At 43.0% G+C, this 12760-nt stretch overlaps 1 protein-coding gene and 1 non-coding gene across 4 annotated transcripts in view; one reads left to right on the top strand and one right to left on the bottom strand.

Moving 5' to 3' along the window:
• The window catches only part of CRYBG1 (crystallin beta-gamma domain containing 1), a 901344-nt gene that overhangs the window by 470886 nt on the left and 417698 nt on the right, over positions 1-12760 (bottom strand). The window lies entirely within an intron of this gene.
• On the top strand, positions 2749-2882 carry LOC146817776 (U8 small nucleolar RNA). Its single transcript, XR_014964990.1, has one exon. It is a non-coding gene; the product is annotated as a U8 small nucleolar RNA (small nucleolar RNA).

Consider the following 12760-nt stretch of genomic DNA (forward strand, 5'->3'; position numbering starts at 1 on the left):
ATAAAGTTTTTCAAATTGAAATCTGATGAACTCTCAAGTTTAATCTTTTGACAAACATTTGAAACCTCCACGAGAGGACAGTAACTGTGCCCGAGGGACACACCCCAAGACTTGGGAAGTGCAGTCTTTTTGTTTTCACTTTACTCACTCAACTTTCGGAGAGCGAGACCTTGGAGCACGTAATAAAAGACAAACAACCTACTAACCAGCAAGCAGTGCGTGTACTACTCACCCCACTTGTATTATAGCAAAGGTGACAGGCAGAATTAATTTTCTTTTTGACAGGCATATCACGAAAGAGAGAGACTGAACACTGCGTTGCCGTCTTGCAGCATAATGCTGCACCGATGAAGAAGACCGCTTTGTGCACTTGCGTTATGGCTGGCCTAACTGAAATTAAAATTAAGAGAGGTACTTCATAATCAAGGGTATGTCGACCGACCTGCAGAGGTGACATGTTTATGCATGCTCACTATGGGAATATGTTACGCTTACTTTTTAATCGGCTTGATCATTGATATATGAGCGTGCAATCTCTGCCACCACTTTGCAGGTGGTCACCACAAGTGAGGCATTATTTGGAGTACCCTCATGATTCTGCAAGCATTCTCTCTGCTATGAAAATTAGAACTCTTGTGCTGTGCCCGAATCCCATGCACAAAAAATAATTTGCAATGTTTTCGTAACAAAATGTTCTTTTTTTATACAGTAAATGCACCAAAGGCTGTGTTTTGACGTGTAGCGATTTTATTGTGTTAATTGACTTATTTCATGAAAGTAACCATCACTTTTCTAGTGCTGAAATGAATTTAACAGACTAGGATTATTTGCATATTCGAATGTTCTTGAGCATTTTTTAGCTTCTCTTTTAAAACTTTTTTTTTAATTGATTCATTTAATTTGAAAAGCATGTCTATCCATCAGACACACCACCTTCACACACGTACATTTACTAAACAAACAATTTGTATTCAATAGTGACTGGATATTGTCTTGGCAAATTGTTTTTAGTAAATGTAAATGTGTGTGAAGGTGGTGTGTCTGTTATTGAATTGTTCTGGCCCTACCCAGCCACCCTAGGGCCAAACCCACTTGTGTCTGCATTATTTCATGAACGTTGAAGATGGCTCCCCGCTGCCATCACTGGGCACGCAATGAAACAACTACATCTAAGCCGGTGCCAAAGGCCACTAGGGGCTCAAATCAACAAACCACTGAGGAAGGTCCACTTCCTGAAAATAAAACGCTGCCCTGGTGAGCACGTGGCACCCTTAAAATCAAGCTGCAGTCACTGCGAGAGTACCTCCTGCATACCAAGGTGGGGGCCAGTGAAGGGGCTTGTACATGAGGTCTCAACTCCACACTGCAGTCGTCCCATTGTGTTTTCTACGGCCTGTGCCCTCCCTGCAGGTTTTGGACAAATTACTGCCCTCACTGTATCTGCTCGTGTACACAGATCAAGGTTTGTGTAAGATGTTTGGGTCTGCCAGGAGATTATTTACAATCTTGCCGATACTGCAGCCAATAACGCCCCTCATATATTTTTCTCAAGCACTGGGCTGAGCGGGGCCAGGTGACCATAACAACACAATGCCTTCCTATAAAGTCCCAGACCCGAGCCCCTGGGAACTCATCCGGGCCTCGGAAGAGGAACATAGGGTGTTGGTGTGCGGGATATAAATGGTCAGTATTAGCGATTTGTAGCTCCCCGTCTGCATTTATTTTTCAGTTTCGCGCCTAGCGATGCATTGCGGAACACTGTTCGCGCAGGCGAGAGTCCTTTTGTGGAGGGTTCCAAAACGTAGACTGGAATCGCACACGCTCGTGCGTGTGCGATTCCTTTTGGTCCACAGTATTGGCGTTTGCGGTAGTCTTTTTCAGAAAGACAGCACGCAATAGGCCAAAGGCGGTCGCGTTGCTCCACCCATGGCCTATTGGTGTCTGTTACCCGCACGCCGACATCTGTTTTCAATTATGGTGCCCAGACACGGGGGCGATAATTGAAAACAGATCGCTTGTTTTTAAATGTATGTTTGAGAGACTTGAACATTCGAGTAAGCAGTACACTGACACTAAAAAACATGACGTTTCACTGCGCACGCGTTTGACAGATGGTAGGCTTTAAGAGACATCAAACGTCAAAATCTCCCTTGCGTCTCGCTGCATCTCAAACAAGTTACATTGAAAGTAATTGTCGGCAAGCAGCATTGCCCAAATTATTTATTTCTAATACGTATCTTCTTCAGATTTGTCTATATTATAAGAATTTTAAAACGGGTAGAAGTGGAACTGTGAAACGAAACACAATCGTACGATAAAAAATACATTTGTCAAAACTAAAACTTCAGAAGTTTGCATGATACAGTTTTTACTGCCCAGCTAAGCACTACTAAAATTACTAATTCCAAAACTGACCTTTGCCTGCTGTGGTAAATGTCGCTCTCCAAATTCTAAGATGGCTCCGCTGTTAGACCAAGAGCTGCCATTTGCAAACCGCTTCCACTCACCCCTCTTCTGCTACTTAAGATGCACTTGTATGTAAATATTACTCGCACAGACTTATGGGAACCCCGAGATGAGCAGTTTTGCAGAACTTCTTCCATGGTGACTGATAACAATAGAACTGAATTGCCATGCTTTTTTAGACTGCAGATTAACAATGGAAATTACTGTTCAATATCAATAGCTCGCACTATGTTTCTTAAGATACCTTTACTTTAAGATGTTTCAGCTAATCTTGCTTGTTTATCGTCAGTGAGGTTGATCCTTACCTGTTACTCCTCCGGGAGAAACAGAAATTGATGATAGGAGCGAGATGATGTCATGATTACTCTCTCGGATTTTAAGGTGCTTAACAACCGCCTTAAGTTCTCCTGTCTGATTCTTCCTGGCGATCATTAATTTTGTATAACGACAGAAAAATTTCATTAATAATTGCAATCTTAACAGGAAAGAGTTTGCGAGAAACAGGTACTTATGGCTGGATATTGATTGTGGGTAATTATAGGAACTGTATGTACAGCATGTTTGATTGAACTTTCAGTTAGTTACGGATGTAAAATATATTTTGATGATCCTATCAAGCAGTTTAAGATTTAGCATTGGTTTTGATGCGACGTCTATAGACGTTAATCAAATTAATTTCTCCGTTCCTCGGAAGCGAAGGTGACCTTGTTTACTGTAACCGCCGCATATATGAAGGGCTCCAATAATTTGGGGTTGAGTTTGTGCTATTTAACACTACACAAAAAACAAGCATTTGCAATGCAAATAGATCTTGCATTTTTTAGAGTTAGAGCTATTGGCGCTGTAAATATAAATGACTTTTATTTAAGTGTTTTGGTTTGGAGTGTAGTGGATGTATGAATATAGACACGTCATTGATGATGATCCTTACCTGTTACTCCTCTGGGAGTACAAGTTCTCCATAGTCAAGGTACTGTTTTCACAGTCCTTTTTAGGTCGACCCTTGGCACCGAATGTGCTGATCTGCGCGGCATGCTGTATTGAGGTTAGGAATAGAAGCTCCACCCATTTCACACCCATCTTTTCAATTGGCTCCCGTTACTGTCCGTGCGAAATCATTGCTTTTCATTTGCAAATAGAGTTAATAGTCCCTCCTTGGTATCACCTTGTCTGCACTTGTAACCTCCCATAACGACTGGACTTTTTACTTGTGTCGTTACACAGTCTGCTTTAAAAGTCGGTGAGCACTATTTTCTTTAATGATCTTGCCCTATTGCACCAACAATATCGCAGCACGGCACACGCTTTTAGTTATGTTTTTATTTAAAGTACAGCATGGTCTACGTTAAAGCGGCTGCGCTTATTTAATTATTTCATTTACGGCGCAGCCGCTTTCAAATTAGGGGCCGTGCTTATTTGTTAAGTTAATAAACAGCGCCGTCCGCTTTCACATTAGCAGCCGCGCTTATTGATTCAATTAACAGCGCGGGCTGCTTTCACTTTATTAGCGGCCGCGCTACATAAGCTTTCTAAATTAATTATTTTTTTTACACTTTGGGTGAAAGCGCCCCATACGCGCTTTTACTTTAATGCTGGCCGTTCCCCTTTCTATAGAGGCTGCTCACTCTAACCTGAATACGGGAGCAGCGTCAACAGGAAGGGGCGCGAACACCATTAAAGTCGTCTCGCATTTGCGAAAGTTTGAGCTAAAGGTATTAAAAATACCAATGCCTTTTATATATGTGTTGCTTTTAAAAACACAAAAATAAAAGGCATTGTCATTTACAATGCCAATAGCTTAAACGCTCACAAATGCGAGACCTGTTGCATTGAAAATGCTTGTTATCAAACAGAGGTGGGCGCTTCAATAAAAAATGCTTCTAATCTTTCATAGATAGCGAGGTTATGGCGTGGCCCTGGTACCTAAGCCTTTTATTGTGTGTTAAATCACTTTCATGATCATCACACACTAGCAATAATGCATGGAGATAACCAGGCCGGTCTGTGTGTTGTGGAGGCGCTTAGCCATTGATAAGATTACTTACCGACCATTTTTTCAAGCATATCAACGTAGGCCTACGTGATGGTAATTTATCTGCCCCTCATCCCTCGTGTGCAGCATTTGCGATAAAAAAAATGCTCACTCATGTTTATGTCTGAAAAGTAAATAGTGAGCCATCCTGCTGGCTCTATGGGAATACCACCACCAGTGATGCAAATATACATTGCTCATTTTACTGTGTGAGAGTGACCCGCTGTGTCACCTCCCACATAACGTCATGCTGAAATGAAATGGTGAACAGTAAGTGAACTATAAAACAAGCAGCGCAGCTCACACGTGTCCCCCATCTTTCATGCTCCACAATACCAGGCTCAAGGAAAAACAGCATTGCTTCCTGCCTTTCAATTAACCTGACTCTGAGGCCTGCTCTACACGACACGCAGCTTGCTTCTTCAACTGTCTGACTAGCGCAGTGCTTCGGCTTCGCAGTATGCTGGGACGGGCGAAACGAGGGGACACCAACCTACATTGGTCGGTTGGCCCAACTCAGGACATTTGACGATTCAACGGCAAGGAGAGATGGGGCAGGCTAATAATCTATTTTGACTGGTCATTGATAGTGTTACGCTGATTGATGTACCAGGGACCCAGACAGTTTCTGATGGTGCATGTGTGCCTCATGATAAGGGGAGCTGTGTCAAATTTGAAAAAGGTTATGCTTCCGCACACGGAACCAAATCCAGCCCAATCAGTGACCCACCGCAACACTCATTGAACCCAGGTAAGGATTTACTGTGTGACAGGCGTGCAACAGCCATTGGGCTCAAAGGGCTTCAACCCTCCCCCCGTCGTGTTTGTCAGCCCGGGCTGAGACAGCTTCCCGGTCCCACACAGCCACACCCGAGTACTTTATAGGGCTTTAAAAGACCATTTACTTATTAACGAGGCTTAGTTGATCTTTCACCCCTTCTTAGAGCCCCTGCATCTCCACTCTGCCTATTGCTGGAAGAATTAGCCCTCCCCCCCCGGAAGTTTTATTAGCTCCCCCCTGAAATTTGACTCTAGTTGCGCCTCTGCTGTGTGATATCAATATTTCACAGGGAGACAGTGTGAAGTGCCGATATCCTGTGACACGCGTTGCCACAGTGTAAGTTGGCACTCAGGTATGTCAATAGACCCGGCCGTGAGGAATAAGTGACGGTGCTAAGCCCTGGAAACCACCAGCACAAATTAGGCACTGCTAATAGGACATTTTTGTGATACTTTAGTAGTCAGACTGCTACTCTGACTGTCTTTCAACAGGAACAATGGGGTATATAGTCAGTCTGAGATGAAAGAGATTCATCCAGCAAGACATATCTCTTCATACAATATGTATATAGACATATGCCACATAAGGACGCAAGGAGGGTCTACTGATGTACAGATAAATATAACAAGGTTTCTCTTTCAAGAAGAACTTGTTTATGTTTCCAGAGAGTGTGTGTAAACTTTTATCATCACAAGTCATTAGTTAATATTTTACCATTTTACTCTACTTCAATGGAGGATATGATTATTCCACTTACAACATTTAAGTGAGCTTCTTAATATACATTGTCCTTAAATTGCTACTGGGACCACAAATTATTCTCCACAGTGAAACTATCGTAAACTTCATATTATGACACACACCAATAAAGTGTGCAGAGTTTCATTAGGCATAAATAAACACAGAATACGAGTCACCTCTTTGCTTTTGGGCAGGGCATAATATCCTAAGAAAAGTTTATTACTGAAGAGAAATTCATTATGCACAGGTGTGTATTATAGGGGCAATTCCTGTGCCTGGACTCTGAAGGAGGGCGGATGTAGTGATTCGAGTCCAGCTAATTGTTTGTATGTTAGGCAGGTGCCTTCACCTAAGGCGAGAGAACTAATTCACCAACTCCATAAAAACAGCGTCATGGCTTATTAATTATATGCTATCCCTTGGTAGCAGGGCAGGAAGGGTGAGACACCACCGGACTCCGCCTGACAACCATTGTGTACCATGCAAGATGCACACGTTTCGAACTGAAGCGTATTGTTGCTCCCAAGTACATGACACAAAATAGTCAAATTCAATACTTAGGGTAGCAGGTGTGACTGACAAGCCTCCCTATTCACTTTGGGGCTGATTATGATGTTGATGGGACCGACACCGACGACATCTGCCTCTGCGGTCCGCCCGCCGCATTACGATACGTGGTGCTTCTGATGGGGTCAAGGAGCCAGTCGGAAGCCACCATAATACCCTAATGAGAGCAGAGCCAGGCTCAACTTTGCCGTCATGATATTGATGGCACTTTCCGACAGCCTTTTCTAGTCACCCTTTCTGACATGGAAAGGCTGATGGTATGTGTCTTTGGGGGCCACTAGCAGAGCCCCTTTTCTCCAGTGCCCTCTGATATGGGGGTGCCCCCTAAACGAACCGCGTTACATGCACCGCATACTGACTGCCACACAGTGTAGGGATGTTTGCAAATATCCATGTTTCAATGGGAGCTTGTGCTGTGGGCCTTTTCCGCCCACCGCACAAGCTTCCATTGAAAAATGGATGTTTCCGACCAACCTATTGGTGGCTGCATCCGAATACTGAGGGCGGAACCGCCGACCTAAGGTGGGGTAGTTCCAGATCTATAGCATCCGCCCGACCTCATAATTATTCCCTTCATACAGAGACACCTATGCATCCGTAAATAGTCTAGACTATGAAATATATACCGTGATCATCTTCAAAAAAGGCTAATTGGAAAAGACTGGGTTGAAAAGGTTTGACGTCCAACACAAAGGTGGATGCATTTTTTTGTCGATTCCCATCTTGTCATAGATCTCTTTGCATAAGTAATTATTTCCAAAGCGCTCTCTGAAGGGCTAAGGATAAAGTATATAAATGCTTATTCAGACAAGACCTATTATATGGCAAGGAACTTCTAAACACGGTTTATTTGTGGTATGGGTGTTTTATTTTATTGTGCTTTCCTTTTTAAACAAGTTTCTTTTTAAATATGCATGCTATTGGTGGCACATAGTCATTTCTGATTATTTTTATAGGAATATATTTGTCTGATGTCCTATGACAATACATTTGCCTAAATAGTTTTTTTTTTAGCCATATATATTTTTATATAGAGATGGATTTATTGAACGGATATTTTAAAATGATTCATTATGAAAGACTTTCCTCCCAGCCTAGACAGATAGGCCTTCTGTCAGTGGCAACAGGGAGGATGTAAGACACTGACAGACATGGTGGAACAAGGTGCAGTTAAGTCATTGGAACTACTAAAAATAGAATATGACTTGGGGGGGGATCTGAGCAATTGTGATATATTTAATATAGGCATGGGCTTCTGGATCCCCATACTTTCCAGGAGGGTATCCTGGAAGCTTACGTTCTTTGAAAATTACGCGAATATGAAGAACATAGTACAGCACATATATAAGGGATACTTAATTACATTGAGGGTGAGACAAATTTCCATTTCAGAAAGCATGGGTGTTGGACCTGCCTTTGTTTGCAGGGTCTTCCTCAGATTTTATACCTTTACACCTGCTGTTTACTGAATTTCGTTTTTGTTGGCATTAGGACTCTGCACTTTACCACTGCTAACCAATGCTAAGGTGCTTGTGCACTCTCCCTAAAACATTGTACAGTTTACTTGCACCTAATTGTCACATTTAATGTACACGTAAGCCCCTAGTAAATTGTACTACATATACACAGGACCTGTAAATTAAATGCTACCAGTGGGCCTGCAACACTCATTGTGAAACCCACTAAAGTAGCCTGTTCAGCCTCAGTACTGCCTTGCAGCCTGGCCTAAACCTTCCTTTTTAATACATAGAAGTTACCCTTAAGGTAGTCCCTAAAGACTCGTAGGGCAGGGTGCATTGTAAATAAAAAAGTAGGAAATGTCAGTTTAACTTTTATATGACCTGGTAGTGAAATACAACTAAAGCAGTTTTTCACTATTGCAAGGCCTGTGTCTCCCATTGGATAACATTGGGTTCCCTTAGTACACTTGATAAACTTATGTTTGGAACAGATAGGAAAATGAAGTTTACACTCAAATAAATTGTAATTTTAAACCATCTTTAGTGGTACAGTTGGATTTAAAGTCACAATTCTAAAAATTGCACTTTTAGAAAGTTGACATTTCCTTGTCCTAACCATTTGCACCATCTGCCAGTATCCTGAGTCACATGACTGATTAGCTCAGCAGTTGGGCTTTGCGCATTCCTCCCAGACAGTGAGACAAATGGGGACTAGGTGTTGTCAGGATACTACCAGGATGGTTGGGACGGAGTTGCTCCCTGCTCCACTTACATTTCAAAGAGCTGCCTCCAGCACACCCACAAAGGAACTTTACACCTGTATTTTGTCACCATGGACTATTTGCAGCCTTGGCAGGGGAAGGAAAGAACTTTCTGGAACCAGGGGTAAGGGTTATATAAGAAGTCCCCCCCACTTTCAAACTGGCACCAGGTTTACATGTTGGACCTCTTGAATCACTCATCAGACCACTTCTGGACCTGTGAAAGACTCAGAAGAGGGACTGCCCTGCTGCTGGAAGGACTGTCCTACTGACTGAGGAAGGAAGCCTGGATCTGCTCCTTGAACCCAGGACCGCCGTAGTGACTTCAAGGGCTAGATGACTGACCTCCTGTTCTGAGCTACACAGACACAACACACTCCAGAGGCCTCCCTGCAACTGCTCAGCTGACCTGCAGCACTGCACCTTTGTGAGCCCTGCTGGCCTGTGCTGGAGTGAGTTCCTGATCCCTAAGTGATACCTCCCTAAGTCCTGGACTCTTGGTTGATATCAGAGAGAACTCCTCATTGCCTAATTAAGGGTCCATCAAATCTGGCACGATACGAGGCAAAGCCTCGATTCACAGCTGGGACCTTCTTCGGAACCAACGCAGAGTGACGCAAAGCCTCGCTACAGAGCTGCAAGCTTCCTTTAAACTGACGCCTAGCAACAGAAAGCCCTGCAATGCTTTGTCACACCTCTGAGGGCTTTATTGGACCTGATGCCAAGCGACTCAAAGCACCACAAAGCTTTTCCGCACATCTAAAAGCTCATCAGAACCAGCGCAAATTGTGCAAAGCACCACAAAGCCTTGCTGCACAGCTGAAAGCTTCATCGGAACCAACAAAGAGCAACACAAAGCCCCGCAGCACAGCTGAAATTTTGATCAGAACTGACGCCAAGCAACGGTGCACAGACCACACAACCAAGAACATAAGGTCCTGTGCCCGGCCTGCGCTCCATCGCAGTCATTCTGAACTTCTGACTTTGTGCCGGTCCAGCTCAACCAGGTACCCTGAGTAGGCACTTTGTGTTGTTAAGTACTATATTTATTTAAATCTTTGCAACTGCATATCTCTGGTTCTACTAATTGGTGTTTTGGTATTCTGGTATCTATTTATTTATTAAAATTTAATCTGTTTTTGTAGATGGGGAGGAATTTTTATTGTGTTGTGTTTTCACGTTATTATGTTTGTGCGCTGCATGAATACTTTAGACATTGCCTCTAAGTTAAGCCTGCCTGTTTTATTCCAAGCTACTAGAGAGTTAAGCACCGCTTAATTAAGTGACTTTTTGGGTCATCCTGACAAGGATGGTGGTTGTTGCTTGAGAGGGATTCCCACCCCCTCAGCAAACAACCCAATTTCTAACAACGGGTCGAAGAGCTACAGATAGCCCTCAATAGGAAACAACGGAAAGATGTCTTAACTCAATCTAACAATTTTGCCACCCACGCCAGTGGAAGGACGACTATGATGAAGATACTCTATAGGTGGCATTATACACCAGAAAGACTGGCACTGGTGGGGCATCTGCAGGGAGAGGGATGTTGGAGGGGTTGGGGAAAAAATCAATGCTCACACTTATTATACGGTCAAGCCAAGCAACCAGTCTGGAAGAAGGTACTCCAGGTAATACATGAAACCACAGGGTCTGAGGTGTTTTTTCATGGCTTGAGGTGATTATATTGGTAGGTCTCCAGAAGGTACATACACTCTACAGGCGAGGAAAGGTCACCATATCTCACACCTTAACAATAGAAGCGAAGCAAACAATCCTAGCTCTCTGGAGCCAGCCTGTGACACCCACTGAATATAAATGGCTAAATACACTCTGGTGAGTATTTGGGATGAAATAACGAGGTAAATTTGCTCAAGGCAAAAAGAAAAACGTTCAAAAAGCAACTTGGAGGGCGGACATGGACTGGTGCATGATCAGAGAAAAGACAGTGTACATCGCACGAGGGTGTCCAAACAAGTGGTCCGCAATCTGGGGTAAATGGAACGATTACAGGGGTAATATATGTGTTCCACCTGTTGTCCCCGCCCATGATGAGCCTCTAACGCCCTGACTCCCGAATCTACCTGTAGCACTAATAGGATTCATCACGAAAATGTTATCGTAAATGAATACTGTATTTGTCCACCTTTTTGTACTCAGAAACGTCGTTTTCTCTCTGTTTAATAAAAAAGAGTTTTAAAAAAAAACGCTCAAAAAGACCGAGGACCCTCAATTGCCCCGACAGTCTCATGGATGGGCAGGGGGTGGTTTCAGACGGTATACAAATTGGGAGTTGGGAGAGACAAAAAGGGGAATGCACAACCACCACAAAAAAATGTATTGAAATCAAAATTATATATTCTGGAAACAACATTAGATAGCACAGCTTAGTTTGTTAGCCTGTGGGAGAGGCATTTGTGCAGTGGGAATGCCACAGACTGCCAGTACTTTTTTACTTCTAAGGTTAATAAAACGAATACCACTGTGTTTGGTTTCAGTGTTATTTAATACAGCACTTAGAAACCGAAACATTATGGTAGCAAGCATGAATCTGGGTTTTTCCTATCTTCACATAAGTGGGAAAAGATGACATTTCCTCAAAGTCCTGCAACAATATTCAGCCCCATAATCAATTATCTCATTCTGAAACCTGTTTTACCCATTGATGGATCTCAAAATGTTAGTAGCTGTCACGCAGCCCCCTGTCACGGGTGACATCTTCAGCCGATCCTTGCTTTGCTTTCAGCAGCTCCCAGCTTGCCGGACATTACAGAATACACCTATATTGTGAACTGCAACCCCAGAATGCAAACATGAAATCCTGTAAATCGTCAGGTAAATATTTGTGGGTGTCACTTTAAAGTGATTGTAATTCTGAATACTCGATAGTAGAACTTCATTGCTTAAAGATGGCAGTTTATGTATGTATGTAAATTCCACATCATGGTTCACAAAATCAGGGTGGCTTGACGTTCATGTACACCATGTGCCTTTACGAATGCAGACATTCGGTTTTATGGCAGAGTTGTTGCATTTGCCACTTGTAGGCCAGTTGAAGGATTGTGTGTGTTTGAGTGAGGCATATTGCAAAAATAGATAACCGCTCACAAATTAGTATGTTTTAGGGTATGTATATATCATCTGTAAGTAATTCCCCACAGTGCGCAATTTCATAAGCACAGGGGCGCAAAATGTTTCTAAGGCAGTGCCACCCATCGCCACCACTGACACCGTTCTCGTCCACCTCTGTAACTGCTTGCACTGACGGTGGCCAAAGCTAGATTGTAGTGAGCGAAGTGATCTAGCCCCAAGAGGGTTCATGGGTTGTCCCCCAAAAAAAGCTGGAATAGTTTGGGTCAAAAGTGGCATTTTACAGTATCCACTTAAATTTGCTAAAATTCATAAGACTGTGATGATGTTATGTTCCCAACAAAGGGGATGATAGCGAGGAAAGATGAAAAGAAAGAGAGGAGTTTGAAAGACAAGCGGGAGAAAAATGGAAGAGAAAATGGGAAAGAGAAAGAAAAGAAAAAAAAGTGCGGAGGAAAGAGAAACAGAGAAGACAGTATAAGAAAGACAGCAGCAAGGGAGCAAATAGATGAAGAAAAGTAAGGAGTAAAGTAAAAAAAACGGAGAAAGAGGAAAGAAAGAAAAGAGGGAGGATAGGGAAGAGAAAAGAGGAGAGGGCAAAAAAGAAAGGGGTGGAATAGACAGACGAGGATAAGGAAATAACGAGATTTGTAAGAAAGAGAACAGTATGGAAGGGCGGGGGCTTTGTTGAGAGGAAGTTAGGAAACAAAGAGGAAGGAGAGACGTGAAGGAGGAGCAATGGAGAGTAGTAAGAGAAGAAGAGGAAAAAAGGGGTGTGTCTGAAACGAGGAGACAAGGAGGAGGATAGGGAATAAGTATATGAAAGAGGCAAAGAGAGACGGAGAGATGAGAGAATAAAAATGGA

The sequence above is a fragment of the Triturus cristatus genome, chromosome 6 (assembly GCF_964204655.1).
Source record: "Triturus cristatus chromosome 6, aTriCri1.1, whole genome shotgun sequence".
NCBI classification, from domain to species: domain Eukaryota; kingdom Metazoa; phylum Chordata; class Amphibia; order Caudata; family Salamandridae; genus Triturus; species Triturus cristatus.